Source organism: Saimiri boliviensis, chromosome 9 (genome assembly GCF_048565385.1).
Source record: "Saimiri boliviensis isolate mSaiBol1 chromosome 9, mSaiBol1.pri, whole genome shotgun sequence".
NCBI classification, from domain to species: domain Eukaryota; kingdom Metazoa; phylum Chordata; class Mammalia; order Primates; family Cebidae; genus Saimiri; species Saimiri boliviensis.
This window is the reverse complement of record NC_133457.1, coordinates 84,001,696-84,018,174: the sequence shown is the minus strand read 5'-3', so window position 1 is coordinate 84,018,174 and position 16,479 is coordinate 84,001,696. Positions and strand designations below refer to the sequence as shown.

Genomic DNA, 16,479 nt, shown 5'->3' with positions numbered 1-16,479 from the left:
GTGTGGTATGTGGTGTCCGTGATGTATTTATGGCATGAGTGGAGCATGATGTGTGGAAGGGTTGAGTGTGTATGTTTTGTGTGCCTGGTGTGTATGCAGTGTGTAAAAGATGTGTATGGTGTATGTATGTATGATATTGTGTGGTGTGTATGGTATCTGTGTAGTGTAAGTTGCCTGTGTGTAAGGTGGTGCATTGTATAGGTGATGTAATACGTACGGGCAGTGTGGTGTGCTGTGTGTGGTATTTATGAAGTGTGTGACGTGTGTGGCATGTATGGGGTGTGTAGGTGTATACAAAATGTTTATGGTGTGTATGTATGGTATTATGTGCTGTGTGTGGTATGTGTGGTGTGTGTGTATAAGGTGTGTGGTGTGCAGGGGGTGTGTGGTGTGTAGTATGTGTGCAGAGTACATGGTGTATATGAAGTATGTGTGTGGGTGTGTGGTGTATGTGTGGTGTACATGGGTTAAGTGGTGTGTGTGAGGTAGGCATGGTGTATATGTGGTTTGTGGTGTGTGAGGTGGGTATGATATGCGTGTTGTGTGTGGTGTGTATGGGGTATTGTGTGTGAGGTGGGTATGATATGTGTATGGTGTGTGTGAGGTGCATATCATATGTGTGTGGTATGTGATGTACAAGAATTAAATGTTTGGTATGTCTGAGGTGGGCATGGCAGATATGTGGTGTGTGACATGGGTATGATATGTGTGTGGTGCCTCTGGGGTGTGTGTGGTGTGTGTGAGGTAGTATGATATGTGTGTGCTGTGTGTGTGGTGTAGATGGGTTAAGTGTGTGGGTTGTGTGAGGTGGGCAAGGTACATACGAGATGCATGGTGTATATGGGTTAAGTGTGCCTGGTGTGTGAGGTGGGTATGATATGTGTGTGGTGTGTATGGGGTAGGTGTGTGGTGTATGTGAGGTGGACATGGCATGTACGTAGGGTGAGGTGGGTAGATATGTGTGTTGTGTGTGCTGTGTATGGGGTATGTGTGTGGTGTGTGAGGTGGGCATGACGTGTGTGGTGCGTGTACATATGCACACACTTGCATACCTGTGCACTGCAGAGAAAAGGCAAGCCGGCAGCCCGGGACATGCAGCAGTGACAGCTCAGCCAAGGCAGGGCTCTGGGCAGGAGTGGCCAGGCCCCTGGCAGCTCAGGATCCTGGATGCACTGAGAGCCTAGGAGGCGAGAACAAGCTGTGTCACCATCTCCACCCAAGTTCGTCACTAACATAAGCATATAAGCTGCACCAAAACTGTTCCACTTCTGATTAAAACCAGAAACTCTTCAGACGGGCTTGGCACAGCCAAGAATGGGGGAAACTGTCCTCCATGTTCTCCTTCACCAACTGCGGACAGATATACCACCAGCAGCCTTGCCAGGCAGTGCCTGCCTTGGGGAAGGGGCCCGGCCCAGGGGCAGGTCCCCACCGTTTCCCCAACCCGGGGCCTGCAGCCCAGGGGCAATGGGGTGTGCTGTGTTTGAGAAGTTTTTCCCTCTGGGCCTTATTATAAAGGGAAAGGGAAGGGGGCAAAGATCCGGGCTCAGGATCTCTGGGGACAGCTAACCCAGAGGTGACCCCAACCCAGCTGCCGCCTGGCACCGGGGCTTGATGCCAGCGTAAGCGAGGACAGGGGAACGCACCAGCGGCCCGCCCAGCCCGGTGGCGGGACGCCAGTGCCCCTCCACTCCCAGACAGAGCCTCTAGCCGGCGCCTGGTGGCCATTGGCTGCAAGACCCCCCCCCCGACTCAACCCGGGGATGCGAGAGCCGCCGCCTGGTGCCCGCTGCACCCACCCACCGGTCGTGGGAGAGAGAAGTGGCCGGTAGGAGAGGAATGGGGCCGCTGGGCTGAAACCCAGATCCCAGCAACAGCCTCCCCGCAGCCCAGCCGACTCCACAGGGCAGCGCTCGAAAGCACCGGGGCCGCCACCTCCGGCCGCCCCCCACGCATCCGCGTCCCTGCAGCCGCGCTGGAGGCCCCAGGTTGCCACCGCCGGCGAGTCAGGCGGCCCGGACCCTCCAGCTTACCTGGCCAGGGCCAGGGGCCGCTTCGGCGCGCTGCCCTCCCCGCCCCGCCGCCGCCCGCAAGGCTGCGAAGCCGGGCTCCTCGGCGAGCCCGCGCCCAGCCGCACGCACCCTACCCGGCGCCTGAGGCCGAGGGGCAACAGGGTGTCGGATTTTTAATGGAGAAGGTTTTTCCCTCTGGGCCTTACTATAAAAGGAAAGGAAAATGGGACCAGATCCGGGCTCGGCTTCTCCGGTCACGGAACGCACCCGCGGCCCCGCCAGCCTCGGGGAACCCGAGCGGGCGCCCTCCCTCCCGCAACACTGCCCCCCACCGGACAGCGCCCGGAGCCGCAGCCAAGTGGCCGTCGCGGCAGCGCCCCCGCCCCGCGCGGGATGCAACAGCCACCGCCTCGTCTCCGCCGCAGCTGCCAGTGAGTCTCGGGAGGAGGAAGTGGCCGTAGAAGAGGAGTGGGTCCGCCGGGCCACACCTCCAGATCCCAGCAACCCGGTGGAGTCCAGAGGGCAGCGCTCCCAGCACAAGGGCAGCCACCTACGCGCGTCCCCCACTCGTCCCGGTCCCTGAGGCGCCCCGCGAGGCCGCAGGCTGCCCTCAGCGAGTCAGACAGCCTGGGTCCCGCAGCTCACCTGGCCGGGGCGCGGGGCTGCTACAGCGCGCCACCGTCCCACCAAGCCGCGGAGCTCCTCAGCGAGCGCGCGCCGAGCCCCTCGCGCTTTCTGCACCGTGGCAGCCTCGGGGCGCGTCCTGGAAGCGGCCGACGGCAAGCGCGCGGGGCTATCTCTATCGGGCGCTTGCGCACTCACCTGAGCCTGCGGGACGCGCGTCCCCAGCCGCTCACGCCGCCTCACCCGCTCTTGGATTACTGGGGCGACACAACGCGGCGGGAAGAGATGCAATACGAAGATGAGTGGGAGCCGGGCGCGCACGAGGCCCTGGCCCCCTGGGACGGTCGTCAGGGCGAGCGGGTGCACCCGTACCCAGGTGCGCCGGGCTGGTCTCCCGGACTGGGGCTGGAGCTCAGACACTGGAAGGCACGGCGCCCCCGAATGCTCCGGGCCCTGGGGAGCACTCAGATTCCCAAGGAAAGTCCTGGCCCTGCTGACTGGGGAGCTTCAGGGGTCTGGTCCCACGAGGCTCCCACCGTGCCACGGCCGCCTCACTGCGCCCTACTCACTCGACTCCCCCACCCCGCAATTATAGGAGGCGACCCTAAAGCAAGGAACCGTCGGGGATCGCGGCCTCAGAAAACCACATCCTGCAGGAGAGGTCCCCTGCTGTCTCCCCGCCGCAGCTCCCCTAGGTACATGCAAGATTCCAAGTCTTCCCTACCGGTTCCCTCTAACCACCCCAGCACCCCGTTTCCCAAACCTGTACTGCTTTAGCCCCCAACCCTAGGGCCTCACTCCAGGCCGAATTCCTTGCTGTCCTGAATGGAGAGGACCTTGACCTCCGAGGGGCCCTGGGGAGCCAGTCTTCCACCCCCACAGAGCGAGAGATTCCCTGGGGTCTCTGGAAGGTGGTGCTGGAGACTCCGGTGTCACCTTTGGCCCTCTGGCCCTTTCGCGGAGTCCCAGGTAGATGTGGTAAGCCGTGGGAGATTCACAGGGTGCCTTGTCTGGGCAGAGCAGGGGCTCAGCTCCCTCCCTCCCTGAGTGATTTGCCCTCTTTTCTCCTTGTGGCTGGATTAGGTGAAGCTGTGTCCCAAATCGGGGGTAAACAAGGACAGGGGACCTAGCGGGTGAGGAGAGCCCATTTTCCTGCTGCCTTGAGAGCCGGAGCTGGGACCCTGAGAAGAAGTGGGTGGGGGAAGCTGAATCCTGAGCTGCACTAGGGTTAGATACAGTGTGAACTTGGCCTCTCCACACTCTGCCCCGACCAAACACTCACAAATCCCCAGGGCCAGAGCTGCCAGTGGGGGCTGTTCCTGGTAGGGCAGCTTTCTAGCCACAGGGCAAAAGGCAGAGCTGGGGCAGGCCAGTGAGGTTCGTGACCCCCTCCCAGATCAGGTGAGCATAGCTTCACTGCTTACTTTCCATTCTGCTTACCTGGCCAAAACGAAGTTCAACCAGCCTCCTGTGGCCCAGCCTTTCATCCAAAGCCAGCAGTGGGAAGCAACACGAAGCAATGATTCCAAGCAGATAAATTCAGTCATCTTCTTGCCTGACCATTATGTGGTCACATCCCATAGGAAACCAGACAGCTGTGACTGAAGTTGATGCACACAACCCCCCTCCACCTCCTCAAACCCCCACCCCCATGTGTGTGAACGAGTGCGGGCAGGCAAGTTGCATGCGGGCAGGCAAGTTGCATGCTGTTCCTTCAACTGCCTCCGTTGAGATCTTCCTGTGGGAAGGCTCTGGGCCAGTCACTGCAAATTAAACCCCATCCCAGCACCCGGGAGTGAGTGGCTGGTGTCCACAGTCCACAGGATGAAAGGTACAGGTTTAGGACCAGGAACAGTGGCTCCCACCTGTAATCCCAATGCTTTGGAAGCTGAAGCAGAAGGCTCACTTGAGCCCAGCAGTTCAAGTCTTGTAGTGAGCTATGATCATGCCATTTGCACTCCAGCCTTGGTGACAGAACAAGACCCTATCGCTTTAAAAAATGAAAAATAAATTTAAAAATAAAGGTACAGGCCTGCCCCCAGCCTCACTCAGGACCCAAATCTGGTGGGCTTGAACCAACTGCCAGTATTCAGAGACTTTTTAAAGAATCATTAGGACAAATAGCTAATGCATGCGGGACTTATAACCTAGATGACGGGTTGATAGGTGCAGCAAACCACCATGGCATACATATCCTCCATGTAACAAAGCTACGTGTTCTATACTTGTATCCAGGAACTTAAAGTAAACTTAAAAAAAAAAAATAAGGCTGGGCGAGGTGGCTCACGCCTGTAATCCCAGCACTTAGGGAGGCCGAGGCAGGCAGATCATGAGATCAGGGACTCGAGACCAACCTGGCCAACATGGTGAAACCCTGTCTCTACTAAAATACAAAAATTAGCCAGGCGAGGTAGCAGGTGCCTGTAATCCCAGCTACTCAGGAGCTGAGGAAGGAGAACAGCTTGAACCCAGGAGGTGGAGGTTGTAGTGAGCCGGGTTTGCACCACTGTACTCCGACCTGGGCAGCAGAGTGAGACACAACCTTGAGGGAAAAAGAAGCCGGGGGATACAAGAGAGTTGCTTCCTGTCTTGTTCTCTGCCATGTGAGGATACAAGAAGATGGCCTTCTGTGAACCAGGAGGTGGGCCCTCCCCAAGAACCAACCATGCTGACACCCTGATCTTGGCCATCTGGCTTCCAGAACTGGGAGAAATCAGTGTTTGTTGTTTAAGCCACCCAGGCTTAGTCTTAGTTTGTTAGAGCAGCCCAAACTAAGACACTGCCCCAATCGTAACGATATCCCCCTATGTTTCCATCTAAATGCTTTCAAGGTTTTGTTTTGTTTTTTTGAGACAGAGTCACACTCTGTCACCCAGGTTGCAGTGCAGTGGCACGATCTTGGCTCACTGCAACCTCTGCTCCCGGCTTCAAGAGATTCTCCCACCTCACCCTTCCAAGTAGCTGGGACTTCAGGCATGCACCACTATGCCTGGCTAATTTTTGTATTTTTAGCAGAGGTGGGGTTTCACCATATTGACCAGGCTGTTATCAACTCCTGACCACGTGATCTGCCCGCCTCAGCCTCCCAAAGTGCTAAGACAACAGGCGTGAGCCACCGCGCCCAGCCCGCTTTCAGTTTTGCCTTTCACAACTAGATCTTTAATCAACTGGCTTTTATTTTTGATATGATGTGAACAATCTAGTTGTATTTACTTTGCATATGGATAATCAATTGTGCAAACACCATTTGTAGAATATTCCGTCCTTTCCCCAATAATCTACAAGGCAACTTCTGTCTCATTTGTAGTTTCCATATGTCATGGGTCTTTTGCTGGGTTCCTCTTCTCTTCCAGTGACTGATTTGTGCGTCCCCTGAACAGTTCACTGTCCTAATTCCTTTGCCATCATAGTATGCACACAAATCTTCAACCTTCCATTACCCACCGACCTCTATGCCATTCTTATTCTTTGAAAATATCTTCATTTAAGATTCTGCTAGAAGCAGAGCCTGAGTCAAGAATTCAGGTACAAGCATTTGTTAAGAAGGTACTTTGAAGAAGCACAGGTAAGAGGGTAGGAAGTGAGATAGGGAAGGGAAGAAAGCCAACAGATGGTGCATTTATAAGCAGGTTGCCACAAAGGGTAACTGGAGCTCAATCTCACTAGGCCCTTCAAAAATACTGCAGCTAGGGGAGGGGAAGCTGCTGTATTTATCCAAGCTGCCATATTTATCCACCAACTCACATTCCTCATGGATGTTTTAAAATGGACACAAGATTTACTTTAATCGGGTATACTAAGACACACAGATATGGAAATGACTGTCCGGAAGGAAGGAGTTTTTCATACTCAGGTCCCTAGAAATAAGTGCCATGGCATGCTGTGCAGGGATACATAGGGAGGCACCAGGGTCAGTCAAGAAGTCAAAGGAGCTAGGGGAAAACATAGGCAAGAGCTTTATTTATGGCATCCAATGGAAAGGCAAGGCAAGGCAGGGTAAGCAAGCACAGGATTAGCTATGAATAGTTTGAATAATTTTGCTCAGCTCTGGGGCTTAGGGCTGTCCCTAGTTGTCTGGTTCACGGCCCTGGGGTGATGAGGGTAGATGGACAGCAGCCCAGTGTAAGAGCCCGATGAAGGAGGTGGTTGGGGGTATGGGCTTTCGATTGGCTGGTTTGCAGATGGAAGGTGCACTTGCAGGCGAGTCCGTTACTGCCTCTAGGAACTGGCTTGCCCTGGGAGGAGCAGTCTCTCCAGGATCAGCAAGGCCCCAGCTGTCAACACATCAGGAAATGAAAAGGCATGATGAATACACTGAGGGTGCTCTCAAAGGCATCAGCCCCTGGCATCATGTACGTGGCTGGCAATGCTGAGGGCTATGGGGATGGCACCAACAGTGTCTGCTACACTGTTTTTTGTCGGGGACCGTCCGGGACCGGTAGGCACGTCTGCCGGGGGTCTCTCGACCTGCAAGAGGGTCCCAATACCTGGAAGAGGGAGTGCGCCTGGAAAAATAATAAAGACAGAGAGAGAGAAAGCGAGGCATCCGGAGGGCTGATAGGCTGTGCCTAAACAGCAAATTTTATTTTTCAAAGGCCAGGAATAAATACACTTTCTTGGCTCTGATTTACCTCATAGCAAGAGGAAATGCAAATGTATACCTCACATGGCCTATACAATAGAGAAGTCAGATATGCAATCAGTGGTTGTAAAAAGTAACAGAATTTCCTGTAATCACAAAGCTTGTTTGCATCCAAACATTATTCACAAAGCTTGTTTACATCCAAACATTATTCCTCCTGGCTGCAGGTATCTCTGGTTTGACCTTGTTTTAGAACTGAGATGTGAAAAGGTTTTCTGGTTTTGCTCATCAGAATATCTTTTAATCAGATTTTCCTTTGTCTGCTCCTGACTCAACTTATCTCAACTTCCCCATTCAGGAATCTCTGAGTCAGGAATCAAAGCCATCCCTTATGGTGGTATTTGCTTTGCAAATATCGACAGTTAAACCATTATCTAGGGTACAAGGCAGTCTGGTAAGTAAAGGTTAAAACTTATTCTTAAAGAGTCATAAAAAGGTTAAAAGCAGGAACCGGTTGCCGGCAGGGGGTCACTCGGTCTAGCAGCACCGCATAGTTTTAGGCCCAAACGATATTGTGGTTGATATTAGAAACTGATCATTCATCTTTAAGTTCCTATATTTCCGGATAGCTCGACTGCCTCCAGTAGGAAACTGTGTTTGGGATCAAACTCACCCGTATAGTGAGACTCACGCCTTTTGGGGGTCTCACACGGGAATGTTCCCCACAGTTGTTTTTTTTTTTTTTGAAATGAAGTCTTGCTCTGTCACCCAGGCTGTAGTGCATTGGCAGGATCTCAGCTCACGGCATCCTCCGCCACCCGGGTTCAAGCGATTCTCCTGCTTCAGCCTCCCAAGTAGCTCTGACTACAGGCATGTGCCATCACACCTGGCCAATTTTTTTGTATTTTAGTGGCGACAAGTTTTCGCTGTGTTGGCCAGGACGGTCTTGATCTCCTCACCTCGTGATCCACCCGTTCTCAGCCTCCCAAAGTGCTTGGATTACAGGTGTGCTGAGCCACCGTGCCAGGCTCACTACCCCCTCCACCTCCCAGGTTTGAGCAATTCTCCTGCCTCAGCCTTTCAGGTAGCAGGGACTACAGGCACACACCACCACGCTCAGCTAATTTTTGTATTTTTTGTAGAGGTGGGATTTCACCATGTTGGTCAGGCTGGTCTCAAACTGCTGACCTCAGATGATGGCCCACCTCGGCCTTCCAAAGTGCTGGGATTACAGGTGTGAGCCACCGAGCCCAGCCAGCTACACTATTCTTGGCCCCTCAATGACTACATGAATTTTCAGATCAGCCTGTCAAGTTCCAAAAACAACTCTATAGGGATTTGTCTGCGAATTGCTTGACTTTATAGATTAATTCAGTGAGAAGTAATATGTTTATAACATCAAGTCCTACCATTCATAATATATATGGCATATATTTCCGTTCTTCCTTTAAGTCCATGGGTAATTTTTATATTTGTCTTCATCTTTTTGTAGTGCAAAACACCTGAGACTGGGTAATTTACAAACAACAGAAGTTATTCTCTCAGTTCTGGAGGTTCGGAAGCAGAAGATCAAGGCTCCAGCAGGTACAGTGTCTAGTGAGGGCCTGCTCTCTGCTTCCGAGAAGGTCCCTTGAATGCTGGTTCCTCTGGAGCAGACAAATGCTATGTTCTCATGAGGCAGAAGGAACCGATTTGCCACCACCTCAAGCCCTTTATAAGGCACTAATCTCATGCCTGAGAGCTCACCCTAATGACTTACTCACTTTTGAAAGGCCCCACTTCTTAATACTATCATCCTGGCAATTAAGTTTTAACAGGAATTTTGGGAGACACATTCCGGCTATAGCAATACTCTTCGTGAAAGGTCTGTGTACATTTTGCTAGATATATTCTCAGGATTTTGTTGCTATTGTGAATAGAATCTCTTTTTCTATTACATTTTCTAATTTGTTATTTCTGATGTACAGGAATGCTAATAGTTTTTTAAAACTTGATCTTGAATTCAGAAAGCCTGCAAACTGTTACTAGACCAAATAATGTATCTGTGTATTCTTCTGGATTTTCTGCATAGACAATCATAAGGTCTGCAAATATAAGTAATTTTCTTTTCAATTTAAAATTTTTATTTTCTTCATATGTTTCTTTCTATTTTTATTTATTTATTTTTTGATACAGAGTCTTACTTGGTTACCCAGGCTAGAATGCAGTGGCACAATCTTGGCTCACTGCAACCTCCGCCTCCTGGGTTCAAGAGATTCTCCTGCCTCAGCCTCCTGAGTAGGTCGGATTACAGAAGCCCGCTACCATGTCTGGCTAATTTTTGTATGTTTGTTATTAGAGACAGGGTTTCACCATTTTGGCCAGGCTTGTCTCCAACTCTTGACCTCAGGTGATCTGTCCACCTAGGCCTCCCAAAGTGCTAGGAGTACAGGTGTGAGCCACCGTGACTGATTGATTTCCCTCCCTCTTTTTCTTCCTCCCTCCCACCCTCCTTCCTCTCTCTCTTTCTCTTTCTTTTCTTTTCTTTTTTTCAGAGTTTCATTCTGTCACCCAGGCTGGAGTGCAGTATCAATCTCAAGATGCAATTTCTTTGTTTACACATACCATGTCTCACAGATATTCTCTGTGTTAAATTCTTTTAAACTAGTATGTGACTCCCAAATTAAGTGAAATGTAGAATAAAACTGATAGTGCTTTTCTCATTTCTGTTCTATGGCTACAAGCTACCAACTATTAGCATTTTTCTCTTGGAAAAAATTTATAGTATTAAAATTTAGCTATTTATAAAACTATAGCACAGGGTCTCTTGAAATTTTTGGTCCATATTTTTTAGATTTAAAGTTTCCCATATTGAAATCCTTTACTTAAGATAAAATGTTTTCAGTATATTATACCGAGTTATATCAACATAAATGTCATGGTTGAATCCTAGTGGTGCAAGGGACCTCAGACAGTATCCAACTCAACACCCTCATGTTTTAGGGAAAGAAATTAGACCACAATAATATAAAGTGTATTTCTTTGGGTTACATTGCCAGCTGAAAAGCTAATGGATTTAAGATGAAAATCTAGAATGGTACTTTTGGGGCTTATTTATTATTTGTTTTAACCATTTTCTGCCTCATTTTTGCCTTTGTCTACTCAAGCATTTTATAAGCCAGAACACATGCAATAAGATATTAAATTATAATTGAGTACAAACAAAAATAAACCTCCATAAGAATAGAAAGTCAAAACCAAAAAAAAGAAAAACATAAAATGTAGACAATAGGAGTTTCCATTATTAACTGTAATTTGAGTTTAATGCTTAAATTTACTGTGATTCCTAAGTCTCAGACCTCAACAGCTTCATCAGCTTGTGTAAAAAAAAGAAAAACAGGCCGGGCGCGGTGGCTCAAGCCTGTAATCCCAGCACTTTGGGAGGCCGAGGCGGGCGGATCACGAGGTCGAGAGATCGAGACCAGCCTGGTCAACATGGTGAAACCCCGTCTCTACTAAAAATACAAAAAAAAACTAGCTGGGCATGGTGGCGCGTGCCTGTAATCCCAGCTACTCAGGAGGCTGAGGCAGGAGAATTGCCTGAATCCAGGAGGCGGAGGTTGCGGTGAGCCGAGATCACGCCATTGCACTCCAGCTTGGGTAACAAGAGCGAAACTCCGTCTCAAAAAAAAAAAAAAAAAAAAAAAAAAGAAAGAAAAGCAAAGCCACATTCACTTTTGATATTCGACTTATGATAGTATGAGGCCCCTCTGGGTCTCATTTTTAGAAATGACCTCCCTTCAGAGTGGCCCTCAGCTCTTTCCAAGGGGTTTCCAGGGTTCCGCTTCATGTTTGCCTGGAAACAGTTGCCTCAAGCTCCCCATTCTTCTCACCAGGTCCCAGATTGCTGACCTGTCCATGGTGACACCTGTGATGTGGCTGTGTAGATGATCTCTGCTGATCATTGCTCCTGTTCTGCCCATCTGCCATGGGGCTGTGGGCATGTGCTCTCTGCAAGTCCATCTGGAGAATGAGATGTGCTTCTCCTGAACTCTCTACAGCATGACAGAAACTAGATTACAACTTTGAGTAATTTTTAAAAGTTATTTTAAAAAATGAGAGGAAATCACACAGAGAATAATAGGCAGCTATTTGAAGGCTCAGAGCAGTCACAGAACCCCTTGCAGAGCAGCTCTTGGCATTAACCCTATCTTGCCTCATTTCCAGTTAGTAGAGCAGCTCCTATTTACTACTGAAAGAAGGTGTTCCAGGGATTTCCATGCTATAGTTTTTATGACTCAGGTCAATAAAGACTCATAGACCCTGAAACACAAGAAAGCTTTTATTTTCACCCTAGTCTAATAACTGTTTCCCAAGTTCTTATTTCTTCCCCAATCCTGACAGTCTTTCAACACTGAGGATGAGTTGCACCTTCATCCAGAGGGCATCATGTTTCCTAATGGCAACAGTATGCCATTGAACAGTAGTCTGGCCTTAATATATTTCCCAGATCTGGTTGACCAAGACTTATTACCATAGTGGGACATTAAATGCCTGTACTGGATAGGGCAATACAAATTTTACCATAATTTTGTTTTAGCCTCTCTATATTAAGGATTCAAAACATGTTATGATCCTATAATACTCAGTGTACCTTTCTAAGATTTCTTGCAGCCAAAGCAAAATTACAGTTGCAAAATTTATGTTATCAGATGAAAAAAATATGTTAGTTCTTTTGCAGAAATTAACACAGCTATCTCAATCAGGTATATGTCTACTATTCTTGAGCTTAAGGATATGAGAGCTAAAACTCCCTACCAAAACCAAGTTAAAAAAAAAAAAAGAAGAAGAAAATAGTAATAGCTATCAAAAGAATACTTCATTGACAAAATTTACAGCCACTGAAGGAAAGCAAATTTTTGACTTCAAGTATCAGAGTACTTTAAACATTTTCTAGATTACTATTGTCACAAGCTCATTCACTGACAGTTGATGCACAAAATATTTCAGTGAAAACTTCCTGGGTCATATTTTGACTGCATTAGGAGGCCAGATGGGCATCTACTGGGGATTCCTGGTATTGGAGATTTGATTGGAAGCTCTCTAAGACATCTTCTCATTTTAATATTGTGTAATTTGGGTATTCCATGAGTCAACTATATAAAAATTACAGATTAGTGATTTCTTACCTAAAACTGTGGGCCTGGAATTTAGCATTTGCCCAAAAATACAGGTCAAAGCATCTAGTCTGGCAACATGACATTCAACAGTTACTATGCATTTCACTTTTGTGTTAATATCCCCATATAAAAAGACTCCATAGAGTTGCTTTCTTTATGACTACCAGCTCAGTATACTGTTATTACTTGAAATATGTAATCAAGCACTATGCTTTTGGTGTTGTGAAATTTTTTTTTTGTTCATTCAGTTGTTTTCTGGATGATGCTTGTAGCAGAAGAAGAATGCAGACTGACTGATTACTTGGTGGTGTGAACAAAAAACTGAACTGACAAGTGGGAAAGCTTCAGTATTTACAATGACAGGATCACATTTTGCCTGTTATCTTTTTGCACTTCTCCCAGAAATAAAAACCAAAAATTTGGGGATAATTAATATTTTATATTTTTAAATAAACATACAGTCTTACCAAACATTCATTTCATATTGCATTTATCTATAGACTTAGTCAGCTAGAACCCTAGCACTTCAAATTAAATTGTGCATTTAGTATCTTTAGAATGTATTTCATGTGTGCATTTGTGGGGCTTTTTTTCTTTGAAACCAAGACTGCCTATATAAGGAAACTTCTAGCAAGTTTTTAGATAATTCAAACGGAACCCAAGCTCCTGGTGAATATTTTTGCTTAAATTGTTGTTTACATTTTGAGAGTCAGTTAAGCATTTAATCAACTTCTTTTTTGTTCACGTATATGTGATTGTCTATTTTCTTTCATGGTATTTAGAGAAAAATTTGATCCAATTATCAAACATATTTTAGTGAATCTTTTACTGAACTGTAAAATATGCAACAAAAAGGGACCAATTATAAGATTAGCAGTTTGTTAAAAGATCACAAATGATCAAATAGGTAACCAACAACCAGATTAAGAGCGGGAGTTTGTTAAAAGATCACAAATGATCAAATAGGTAACCAACAACCAGATTAAGAGCGGGAAAGTCAGCAGCTTTTCCTGAGTTTCTTCTGTCACCCTACCCCTCACTCTTCTCTACCACAACTGCTATTGTCACTGCTGATGCTGGGGCAAGTTTGGGCTGTCTCAGAACGTTATGTGTATGGACTATAAAAGTATGCTTCCTTTTTAATCTGATGGCTTTTTCTTAATATAACATTTTTGAGGATCATCTACAGCAGTTGTTCATTTTCCTTTCTGAACAGTATCTCTATCGTGTGAAGTATTCAAAAATTAAATCTATCTATCTGTCTATCTATCTATCTATCTATCTATCATCTATCATCTATCAATTTATTTTGAGATGGCATTTTGGCTCTTGTTGCCCAGGCTGGAGTGCAGTGGCGTGATCTTGGCTCATTGCAACCTCTGCCTTCCGGGTTCAAGTGATTCTCCTGCCTCAGCCTCCCAAGTAGCTAGTATTACAGGTGCCCACCACCAGACCCGGCTAATTTTTTTTTTTTTTTGTATTTTCAGTAGAAATGGGGTTTCACTGTGTTGACCAAGCTGGTCTTGGACCCCTGACCTCAGGTGATCCACCCACCATGGCCTCCAAAGTGCTGGGATGCTACTGTGCCTGGCCCCATGATTTATTGATAGTTTTGATACTGATAGTGTTGGTGATGAATGTTGGGCTTTTCCCCAGGTTTTTATTGCTATGAATAATGGTGTTATGAACAATTTTTGTGTACGTCTTTTGGTTTCCATTAGTACACACCTCAGACACATTTGTAAGACTGGCACTGGTGAACCATAGGAAATGCATAATTTGCTTTGGTAAACAATATTGAAGTTTTCCAACATATTGTAAATAATTAGCTCTCCTCTAGCAGTGTAAGAGATTTAGTTTTACCACAACCTAGGGAACATTTGGTATGATTTCTTTTCTAATTTTAGATATTCTGGTAATGGCATTACATTGTGGCATTGGTTGACATTTCACTGATCCCTAATTGAGAATCTTTTCATATGTTTGTTGGCAGTCTGCCAGAGAGAGTTCCAGTTTACACCAGTTGTCATAATAACATAATCAATGGCTCCCCTTTTCTCTTCCTAATGTGTCCCTGATTGGCCATTGGGATATTCTTTTTTGTTACTAGGTGGTTCATGTCTTTTGTTCATTTTTATATAAAGTAGTCTGTATTTGGTTAATTTGTAAAAATTACTCATATATTTTGATAATGAATCCCTTGTTGATTAAATTGATGATGCACATCTTCTGGTCAATTGGTTTCTAATTTAACAGGGTTATTAAGATTATGAGTGATTTCCATGGAATATTATGCAGCCATCAAAAGCGATGAGTTTGTGTCCTTTGTAGGGACATGGATGAACCTGGAAACCATCATTCTCAGCAAACTGACACAAGAGCAGAAGATCAAACACTGCATGTTCTCACTCATAGGCGGGTGTTGAACAATGAGAACACATGGACACAGGGAGGGGAGCACTACACACTGGGGTCTGTTGGGGGGAAATAGAGGAGGGACAGTGTGGGGTGGGGAGTTGGGGAGAGAGAGCATGGGGAGAAATGCCAGATATAGGTGATGGGGAGGAAGGCAGCAAATCACACTGCCACATGTACCTATGCAACAATCTTGCATGTTCCTCACATGTACCCCAAAACCTAAAATGCAATAAAATAAATTTTAAAAAAAAGATTATGAGTGATTTAAATGCAATGTTTTTATTTTAAAGTTGACATTTAACTTGTTAGAATACTTATTGACCCTGAATAGGAATCACTAGGTTTCTTTTAATTGATTGGTTTAAAAAATCTAGTTTAGTTTTTAAAACATGCAATCAAAAACATGTATTGACTTAACTGATTTCCTAGCCTTGTATGAGTTGTGAAAGATACTAAGATATAGTTTCTGTGTCCTGATGGAGATTAAGATCTAGTTGAAATACAAGATATCTACCTGGAACAGTTAGCAATGAATTTTAAAATGTGCATTAGTCTTAAATGGCCTATATTCCAGGAGTCACAATTTCAATCTTGATAACTACACCATGACCCAGGCCCCTATGTCTTGCTCACTACATATGACTTACAGGTCATAATAACATTCATGATTCACATTTGAAAACTGAATTCCCTGAACTCCCATTCTCACTGAAAACCTTCTTAACAACTTTGTGTATAATAAATACTCTTGCAGGGTATTTATTAAACATTAGCATTTTTTAAACATTAGCATTTATTACACATTGGCGTTTGCTTTAGTTTACATTTTCTTCTGTTGTCAAGCCTGACACTTCTTAGTATAAAAAAATTTCTCTCGTTAATCTTGTGACTTCAGCTATATCTCTTCTGTTGATTACACTCAAACCCATGGCTTACTGAACTCAGTAATATGTTCTAAGTGAGCTAATATGTGTAAGACATTTAATACTTGGCCTGTTGTATAATAAGTGCCATAAAATTTTGGGCTATTATTATTATTTTGATATTCTCATCATCACTGTTACTTTCATTGTCATTATTCTTATATTACAACTAGGCAACCAGGTTGCCTCAGAGCAAATTAAATGCATATTATCAAATCTTTTCATTCTCATATGCATATGTTTTTAGATGGAAATTCATAGCTTTCACAAACTTATAATTCTTCTTTTATTATCTGCACTGAGTTATTGTTAATTTCTTACCAACCTCTGTTAAAACTATTGCATTCATCTTCTCATCTCCATGCAGATCACATTTACTTTGGTTTAAACACTCATTTCATTTCACTGGGATTCTGCTCTAGACTCCCAACTTTCTCTTCATACTGTAATTCATCTTATCTGTGGTAATTAGTTTATTTTTTTAAAGCATTATTCTGTTTATGCTACTTTCTCAAAAACTTTCAACAAATCCACACTGCCCACTGAATAAAGTTCACCATCCTTCATGTGACCCTGAATATCCGCAGTCTTCTGCTTTCAGGTGACATTTCTGGCCCTGTCACCTGCCATTTTCTTTGACACCTCCTAAAGTACAACTAATCTGTATAGCGTTTAATGCTTCTGCAAAATGATGAATAAGACTAACACAAACACCACTCTGTGATAAATATCACTTTGCTCACATTACCTCTGCTTCCTTC

At 45.7% G+C, this 16,479-nt stretch overlaps 1 protein-coding gene across 5 annotated transcripts in view; it reads right to left on the bottom strand.

Annotated features, from left to right (window-relative positions):
- The window catches only part of LOC120367937 (uncharacterized), a 769,718-nt gene that overhangs the window by 599,305 nt on the left and 153,934 nt on the right, over positions 1–16,479 (bottom strand). For 4 of the 5 annotated variants that reach the window (XR_012519294.1, XR_012519296.1, XR_012519295.1 and 1 more), the window contains exons 1-2: positions 2,658–2,819; positions 1,053–1,180 (exon numbers count right to left, since the gene is read on the bottom strand). The exons of the other annotated variant lie outside the window; for it this stretch is intronic. The gene's annotated coding sequence lies outside the window, so the exon portion shown is untranslated. Of the gene's footprint in view, positions 1–1,052; positions 1,181–2,657; positions 2,820–16,479 lie in introns of those variants that run through there. 5 annotated transcript variants of the gene reach the window in all.